Source organism: Erpetoichthys calabaricus, chromosome 9 (assembly GCF_900747795.2).
Source record: "Erpetoichthys calabaricus chromosome 9, fErpCal1.3, whole genome shotgun sequence".
In the NCBI taxonomy this organism is placed as follows: Eukaryota; Metazoa; Chordata; class Cladistia; order Polypteriformes; family Polypteridae; genus Erpetoichthys; species Erpetoichthys calabaricus.
The window spans coordinates 138766670-138777024 of NC_041402.2; the positions used below are offsets into that span (position 1 = coordinate 138766670).

General features: G+C 38.8%; 1 protein-coding gene across 14 annotated transcripts in view; it reads left to right on the forward strand.

The window, feature by feature from the left end:
- Window positions 1-10355, forward strand: part of bco2b (beta-carotene oxygenase 2b) — a 179610-nt gene that overhangs the window by 42075 nt on the left and 127180 nt on the right. The window lies entirely within an intron of this gene.

The window sequence follows — 10355 nt, forward strand, 5'->3', positions numbered from 1 at the left end:
TGTGTGCCAATCTCAGAGTCCTTAAGGAAAAATCTTACACAGATATAGATATAGAAAAGTAAAACTCAAGACAGTGACAGTACAGACCGTGACCAGGCTGAAATTTAACACAGGGTCATGGATCTTTAAAAGAGAGGTGCAAACCAATGCACTACCATGCCATCTCTACTGTAGTATGTATGAAAAAACTAGTGATGTGTTTATTGTTCTCAAAACTGTGTTGCTTCTACTTATCTTTTAGTAATTTTTCAAATACTAGGGGGCTCTTCTCCTTGCTTGTTTCGTTTGCCAGCCACTTCGCAGCTCTGCCACTTGCGTATGGGTAAGCGGATGTATGCTGAATCTTTTAAATGAGGTCTGTGAGACATGTATTTAATGACTTTGCACCATAATTCAGGATAGGATTCTCTGTTTGGAATTTCAGCACAGACAAACCGAGCTACATCATCAGTAATTAATTTATTTTGCAAAGTAACCAATAAATAGCCATTTTTGAAATTTGATCATGTAATGTATGCTCTGATTTGACCGAACACCGTTTCGAGTTCTTTCAATAAAACCAAGACTTTCTGATAAAACTGTCAACTTACAGTATGAATATCCAGAGCCGAAGTTACCAGTGGTATTGTTCTCAAGAATCGACAAATTTCTGGCCACTGTGGATTGCAAGTCATTGCAATAACTAAATCTGGCCGACCAATAGTTTGGGATATTGCCATTGCCTCATGATATAACTGTTGCAATGCTCTTGGACTACCTTGATATAATGATGGTAATATTACTGCTTTACCTACTTTGAATTTGTCGGAACTATTGATATTTGAATTTTGAACGTGATCAATGAGACCTTGCATTTGTTCCCTTCCAAGTTTTGCTTGATCTATACTAATTAATAAAAGGCAAAGCCCTCACTGACTCACTGACTGACTGACTGACTGACTGACTGACTCATCACTAATTCTGCAACTTCCCGTGTAGGTGGAAGGCTGAAATTTGGCAGGCTGATTCCTTACAGCTTACTTACAAAAGTTAGGCAGGTTTCATTTCGAAATTCAACGCATAATGGTCATAACTGGAACCTCTTTTTTCACAATATACTGTAATGGACGGCAGCTCGATGGCCGTGGGAGGAGGAGTTGAGTGTCACGTCATCACGCCTCCCACGTAATCACGTGAAAAAACTGTGAACACAGTAGGGAGGAATGAAGGAGGAGCCGCAAACAGCGAAGAACAAAAAATTCATTAAACAATTGAGAAGGGAGTGAAACAATAAGAAGCGAGCGAGTAAAGCATACAAGCATCTTCATAAGGGAAACATAAAGCACGGTGTAAAACGTAAGTTTAAATTAAGTTTATAGAAACGCTCCCGCTGCAGATTGCAATAACATATTTGCGAGATAAAAGAACGCAGTAGGGAGAAATGAAGGATGAGCCGCAAACAGCGAAGAACAAAAAATTCATTAAACAATTGAGAAGGGAGCGAAACAATAAGAAGCGAGCGAGTGAAGCATACAAGCATCTTCATAAGGGAAAAAAGCACGGTGTAAAACGTAAGTTTAAATTAAGTTTATAGAAACGCTCCCACTGCGGATTGCAATAACATATTCGCGAGATAAAAGTTTAATGAGAAGACACGAGGTATAAACGAACCACACGCCGTAGCGCAACGTTAGGGGCTTCACCTCTGGCGCTGACGTTCGAGATTCGATTCCCGAGAGCGGATGCAGTGAGTGTGTACGCCTGATGAGTCCAGAATTAGGGAGAAACACGTGTCGCATACTCTTTGCATTATTTGAAAGTAAACTATTAAAACCATTCTATGACCTGCTTCTCGCAACTGAAAGACGGCACATGGCGGATGTTAGCCGACTTGCTGACCGCAACGTTAGGGGCTTCAACTCTGGCGCCGCAAACAGCGAAGAACAAAAAATTCATTAAACAATTGAGAAGGGAGCAAAACAATAAGAAGCGAGCGAGTGAAACATACAAGCATCTTCATAAGGGAAAAAACCACGGTGTAAAACGTAAGTTTAAATTAAGTTTATAGAAACGCTCCCACTGTGGATTGCAATAACATATTCGCGAGATAAAAGTTTAATGAGAAGACACGAGGTTTAAACGAACCACACGCCGTAGCGCAACGTTAGGGGCTTCACCTCTGGCGCTGACGATAGAGATTCGATTCCCGAGAGGGGATGCAGTGAGTGTGTACGCCTGATGAGCCCAGAATTAGGGAGAAACACATGTCGCATACTCTTTGCATTATTTGAAAGTAAACTATTAAAACCATTCTATGATCTGCTTCTGGGAACAGAAAGAGGGCACGTGGCAGACGTAAGGCGACTTGCTGACAAACCACAAGCGTGACCTGGCAGGTAACCACCCATACAATCAGATTGTGATTCAGAAAACGAATGCCATGAATGTAATTACCAAGATCTACATACTGTCAAATAAACGAAACACACGCCGTAGCGCGACAGCTGTGAAAAGGGAGCTTCACAAAAAAACAGATCCTTAACAAATTGTTATTGGTATATTTTCGATCCGTTTAAAAAGGTTTTCTTTTCTTCTTAATAAAGAATTAAAGGCAGTACTTCGCTGCAACGAAGCGTGAGAATTTGGCTATATATATCTGCTTCTCGCAATTAAAAGAGGGCACGTCGATCTACATACAAGGCGAAAGTCTTGCAACATTCAAAGATGATGGTTTGGGATAAGTACACCATGGAACATAAAAGAGCTTATGAAGCCTTGAACCGAAAAAAGCAAGATCTCAGAGATCGTAAAAAAAAAAAAAGGAGGTAATGTCGTTTTACTCGCTGTAGATTTTAGTCAAACATTACCAGTTATTCCACGAGGGAGACCAACAGATGAACTCAATGCGTGTTTAAAATCCATGCTTCTCCCACGGTCGGTTATATGTCGCGTGTTCTCCGGTAGGTACACCAAAAAATGTATAAATTTAAGCATGTAATGGGCAAAGAAAAAATGAGGTATACCCGAAGGCACTGCAGTAGTACTCAATGTAACTTTACTTCTTAAATGTTAATGTTTTACTGTTTAATAATTTATACGCTTCTTATATGTTGTTCAAATTCTTTTATCAAAATACTAGTGACAGCGCAATGCACGATAACATGGAGTGAATACACCATACGCATCCGCCCACGGCCGCCCTGGTGTGCGCAGATAGGAGTTGATTCTACAATAAAATAAAATAAAGATTAAAAGAGTAACACAATCATCACCCATAAAGCGGATAGCAGACGTGACGTACTATATGTGTACCAGATTTCAAGTCAATACGTGAAACGGTTTGCGAGCTACAGGTGATTTAAAATCCTGGACAGACAAACGAATAGCCACGGTAGCAAATTATAGAAGAAGATTTTACTGTTTAATAATTTATATTTATATGAAATGTGCTTCTTATATATTACTTCATATTCTCATATGATAATGATGTTAATGTTGTTTATATTGATTTCTATGTTATTGTAAGTGCATGTATGTGTGTATATGTATGTATGTATGTATCTATAATAATAAAAGGCAAAGCCCTCACTGACTGACTGACTCACTCACTGACTCACTCATCACTAATTCTCCAACTTCCCGTGTAGGTGGAAGGCTGAAATTTGGCAGGCTCATTCCTTACAGCTTACTTACAAAAGTTAGGCAGGTTTCATTTCGAAATTCAAAGCGTAATGGTCATAACTGGAACATATTTTTTGTCCATACACTGTAATGGAGGAGGCGGAGTCACGTATCGCGTCATCACGCCTCCTACGTAATCACGTGAACTAAAAACAAGGAAGAGATTTACAGCACGAGTCACACGCGGGAACGAAGGTAAATGACGTTAATTTTTGACTGTCTTTTAATACTGTGTGAGCATACATATTAACAGATGTGCAATTAAACGTGTGCATTTACGGGGTGATTTCTCAGGCTTAAAAGCTCACCTTTTATCAAACGCGGGAAGAAAGGTAACTGACGTTGTTCACTGTCTTTTAATACTGTGTAACCATACATATTAACACATGTCCAATTAAACGTGTGCATTTACGGGGTGATTTCTCAGGCTTAAAAGCTCGCCTTTTACTAAAAAGGTAAATGCAAAACTATTTTCAATCAGTTTATTGAAACGCTCCCGTTAAGGATTGCAATAACATATTCGCGAGATAAAAGAACGAAGTAGGGGGAAATGGAGGAACAGCCGCAAACAGCTAAGAGCAAAAAATTAATTAAACAATTGAGAACGGAGCGAGTTAAGCATACAAGCATGTTCATAAGGGAAACAAAGCACGGTGTAAAACGTAAGTTTCAATTAAGTTTATAGAAACGCTCCCGCTGCGGATTGCAATAACATATTCGCGAGATAAAAGTTTAATGAGAAGACACGAGGTATAAACGAACCACACGCCGTGGCGCAACGTTAGGGGCAACAGTTTCAACCATTCTATGATCTGTTTCTCGCAACTGAAAGACGGCACATGGCGGATGTTAGCCGACTTGCTGACCGCAACGTTAGGGGCTTCAACTATGGCGCTGACGCCACATCTCAGTGCCAACACTTTGCAGACTGTACTTAAAAGACACGCCCTCCTCACTGGACAGTTAAAAACACCAATCAAACTAACGATGACATCAAGTATTACCCAATCAAAAGTAGGAAAGGAGGCATCTTCATAAAATGCGTGTGGGATGATTTGCATGAGACGCTGCTTTAAAAAAAAAATGATAAAAAAAATACGGGATAAATCCCGTCCAGTATTGATTCAAAACGGGACGCGCAATTTCATTCTCAAACGCGGCACGATTCCGTATTTTAAAGGACGGGTGGCAACCCTACAGTGCCAGGTAACCACCCATACAATCAGATTGTGATTCAGACTAGGAATGCAATGAATGTAATTACCCCGATCTACATACAAGGCGAAAGTCTTGCAACATTCAAAGATGATGGTTTGGGATAAGTACACCATACAACATAAAAGAGCTTATGAAGCCTTGAACCGAAAAAAGCAAGATCTCAGAGATCGTAAAAAAACAAATAGGAGGTAATGTCGTTTTACTCGCTGTAGATTTTAGTCAAACATTACCAGTTATTCCACGAGGGAGACCAGCAGATGAACTCAACACGTGTTTAAAATCCATGCTTCTCCCACGCTCGGTTATATGTCGCGTGTTCTCGGGTAGGTGCACCAAAAAATGTATACATTTAAGCATGTAATGGGCAAACAAAAAATGAGGTATACCCGAAGGCACTGCAGTAGTACTTCATGTAACTTTACTTCTTAAATGTTAATGTTTTACTGTTTAATAATTTATATGCTTCTTATATGTTGTTCAAATTCTTTTATCAAAATACCACTGACAGCGCAATGCACGATAACATGGAGTGAATACACCATACGCATCCGCCCACGGCTGCCCTGCTGTGCGCAGATAGGAGTTGATTCTACAATAAAATAAAATAAAGATAAAAAGAGTAAAACAATCATCACCCATAAAGCGGATAGTAGACGTGACGTACTATATGTGTACCACATTTCAAGTGTATAGGTGAAACGGTTTGCGAGCTACAGGTCATTTAAAATCCTGGACAGACACACAAATTGCCACGGTAGCAAATTACAAAAGAAGATTTTACTGTTTAATAATTTATATTTATATGAAAAGTGCTTCTTATATATTACTTCATATTCTCATATGATAATGATGTTAATGTTTATATTGATTTCTGTGTTATTAAAACTGCATGTATGTGTGTATATGTATATATATATATATATATATATATATATACTAGCTAAATACCCGCGCTTCGCAGCGGAGAAGTAGTGTGTTAAAGAGGTTATGAAAAAAAAAGGAAACATTTTAAAAATAACGTAACATGATTGTCAATGAAAGCCCGTTTCAGTCAGTAAGTCTTATGTGTGTGTTTATGTATGTGTGTATATATATGTAGATGTGTATATGTAGATATGTATATATATGTATATGTATATAAATGTTTATGTGTGTGTGTATATTATATATATAATATATATATATATATATATATATATATATATATATATATATATAAAAGACAGCAACAGTTATAACAATGACAACACAATTACATTGACAATCATGTTACGTTATTTTTAAAATGTTTCCTTTTTTTTTTCATAACCTCTTTAACACACTACTTCTCCGCTGCGAAACGCGGGTATTTTGCTAGTATATCTATACTAATAAAAGGCAAAGCCCTCACTGACTGACTCATCACTAATTCTCCAACTTCCCGTGTAGGTAGAAGGCTGAAATTTGGCAGGCTCATTCCTTACAGCTTACTTACAAAAGTTAGGCAGGTTTCATTTCGAAATTCTACACGTAATGGTCATAACTGGAACCTGTTTTTTGTCCATATACTCTAATGGAGGAGGCGGAGTCACGTATCACGTCATCACGCCTCCTACGTAATCACGTGAACTAAAAACAAGGAAGAGATTTACAGCACGAGTCAAAACGCGGGAACGAAGGTAAATAACGTTAATTTTTGAGTGTCTTTTAATACTGTGTAAGCATACATATTAACACATGTGCAATTAAACGTGTGCATTTACGGGGTGATTTCTCAGGCTTAAAAGCTCGCCTTTTATTAAAAAGGTGAATGCAAACTGTTTTCATACTGAAGGGCACAAACCACGTTAGATTTCATGCTCAGGAGTAAGCTCAGCACACAGCTTGGTCATATTACAACCGGAAGGGCGAACTGACATCATGGTATACAAAGGGATCCTTAACAAATAATTATTGATTCATTTTCCCTCAGTTTAAAAAGGTTTACTTTTCTTCTTAATAAAAATGTTAAAGAAGTCCTTGCCGCTGCGAAGCGCGGGTATTTTGATATATATCAAAATATATGGCGTCATCACGCCTCCCATGTAAGCACGTGAACTGACCCGCTGCCATTTGCAATGCGTATATTCGCGAGATACAAGGTTAATGAGAAGACACGAGGTATAAACGACAGTTTGGATCACTTTGTGACAGAGTTAAAATTGCTGTAGCGAGAAACTTTTAACTGCCAGGTCTTAGCTAACATTAAATAAACCCGTGGACATCGCAACATCACACAAGAGAGCGGCTCACTTGAAGTGACTGAACGCAGCAGGAGTGATCACTTCAATGAATCAAACCTGTTCAAAAAACACATTTCACAATTGATAAGGTACGAAAACAATATGAAACCGATTGTGGATTTGCGTACAGCCACTGAAACTTTGTGACGGCACGAAACTTCAGGTCACGTGTCTGCAAAAGAACCTCATTCAGGCAACTATTTTTACTGGCGGTGGCTCAGGGGAGAGACTTTTTATTCCTTGCATCCCCGTTATACCCTCTGATCTCCCATTTCAATTCAAATGCCTCCAATTTCCACTAAGGCTCTGCTTAGCAATGACAATTAATAAGTCTCCGTTGTTGAGTGTCTTTTAATACTGTGTAAGCATACATATTAACACATGTGCAATTAAACGTGTGCATTTATGGGGTGATTTCTCAGACTTAAAAGCTCGCCTTTTATTAAAAAGGTGAATGCAAACTGTTTTCATTCTGAACGGCACAAACCACGTTGGATTTCATGCTCAAGAGTAAGCTCAGCACACAGCTTGGTCATTTTAGAACCGGAAGGGCGAACTGACAACATGGTATACAAAGAGATCCTTAAGAAATAATTGTTGATTCTTTTTCCCTCAGTTTCAAAAGGTTTACTTTTCTTCTTAATAAAAATTTTAAAGCAGTACTTCGCCGCTGCGAAGCGCGGGTATTTTGATATATATCAGAATATATCGCGTCATCACGCCTCCCATGTAAGCACGTGAACTGACCCGCTGCCGTTTGCAATGCCATATTCGTGAGATACAAGTTTAATGAGAAGACACGAGGTATAAACGACAGTTTGGATCACTTTATGACAGAGTTAAAATTGCTGTAGCGAGAAACTTTTAACTGCCGGGTCTTAGCTAACATTAAATAAACCCCTGGACATCGCAACATCACACAAGAGATCGGCTCACGTGAAGTGACTGAACGCAGCAGGAGTGATCACTTCAATGAATCAAACCTGTTCAAAAAACACATTACACAATTGATAAGGTACGAAAACAATATGAAACCGATTGTGGATTTGCGTACAGCCACTGAAACTTTGTGACGGCACGAGACTTTAGGTCACGTGTCTGCAAAAGAACCTCATTCAGGCAACTATTTTTACTGGCGGTGGCTCAGGGGAGAGAGTTTTTATTCCTCGCATCCCTGTTATACCCTCTGATCTCCCATTTCAATTCAAACGCCTCCAATTTCCACTAAGGCTCTGCTTCACAATGACAATTAATAAGTCTCAGGGACAGACCCTACAAAAGGTTGACATTGATTTGATATATATATATATATATATATATATATATATATATATATATATATATATATATATATATATATATATGTAGATATGTGTATATATATATATATATATATATATATATATATGGAAGAGAACGTCTGTGATACGGTTTGCATATTTGCAGTTGGAGATCCACGAAGGGAGAAAAAACGAATCACGTATCATAAAATAGTTTTATTCCTGAGCTTTCAACCCCTATCAGGGGTCTTCATCAGAGGATAATGCTTAGACTTACAAGAATCAAAGGCAATATATAGCAACACATTCAGTATGGGGGGGGAATGGGGGGGGTGGGTAGCGGTGACTAAGTCAGTATGATCAAGGGGGGGGGGGGGTTGTATAGTTTAATCATTGTTTATATGTCCTTCTTAAGTTGGCATATGCTGGGTTTATGTCCAAGTGTCTGTTGATGGCGTTTTCATTTGATAGCCAAGACTCGGCCAACTCTCTGGCGCTTTTTGTACTGGCCTTAAATTTTACTTTTACGTTGTCCCAGTTGAATGTGTGTCCTGTCGATTTAGTATGTGCATATATCAAAGATAGTGCATCCTTTCTTCTGACGGCGTTGCGATGTTCCTGTACATGTGTTGAGATTTTTTTTGGAACATCGCAACGCCGTCAGAAGAAAGGACGCACTATCTTTGATATATGCACATACTAAATCGACAGGACACACATTCAACTGGGACAACGTAAAAGTAAAATTTAAGGCCAGTACAAAAAGCGCCAGAGAGTTGGCCGAGTCTTGGCTATCAAATGAAAACGCCATCAACAAACACTTGGACATAAACCCAGCATATGCCAACTTAAGAAGGACATATAAACAATGATTAAACTATACAACCCCCCCCCCCCCCCCCGATCATACTGACTTAGTCACCGCTACCCACCCCCCCCCATACTGAATGTGTTGCTATATATTGCCTTTGATTCTTGTAAGTCTAAGCATTATCCTCTGATGAAGACCCCTGATAGGGGTTGAAAGCTCAGGAATAAAACTATTTTATGATACGTGATTCGTTTTTTCTCCCTTCGTGGATCTCCAACTGCAAATATGCAAACCGTATCACAGACCTTCTCTTCCATATATATATATATATATATATATATATACACATATCTACATATATATATATATATATATATATATATATATATATATATATATATATCAAATCAATGTCAACCTTTTGTAGGGTCTGTCCCTGAGACTTATTAATTGTCATTGTGAAGCAGAGCCTTAGTGGAAATTGGAGGCGTTTGAATTGAAATGGGAGATCAGAGGGTATAACAGGGATGCGAGGAATAAAAACTCTCTCCCCTGAGCCACCGCCAGTAAAAATAGTTGCCTGAATGAGGTTCTTTTGCAGACACGTGACCTGAAGTCTCGTGCCGTCACAAAGTTTCAGTGGCTGTACGCAAATCCACAATCGGTTTCATATTGTTTTCGTACCTTATCAATTGTGTAATGTGTTTTTTGAACAGGTTTGATTCATTGAAGTGAGCACTCCTGCTGCGTTCAGTCACTTCACATGAGCCGATCTCTTGTGTGATGTTGCGATGTCCAGGGGTTTATTTAATGTTAGCTAAGACCCGGCAGTTAAAAGTTTCTCACTACAGCAATTTTAACTCTGTCATAAAGTGATCCAAACTGTCGTTTATACCTCGTGTCTTCTCATTAAACTTGTATCTCGCGAATATGGCATTGCAAACGGCAGCGGGTCAGTTCACGTGCTTACATGGGAGGCGTGATGACGCGATATATTTTGATATATATCAAAATACCCGCGCTTCACAGCGGCGAAGTACTGCTTTAAAATTTTTATTAAGAAGAAAAGTAAACCTTTTTAAACTGAGGGAAAAAGAATCAACAATTATTTCTTAAGGATCTCTT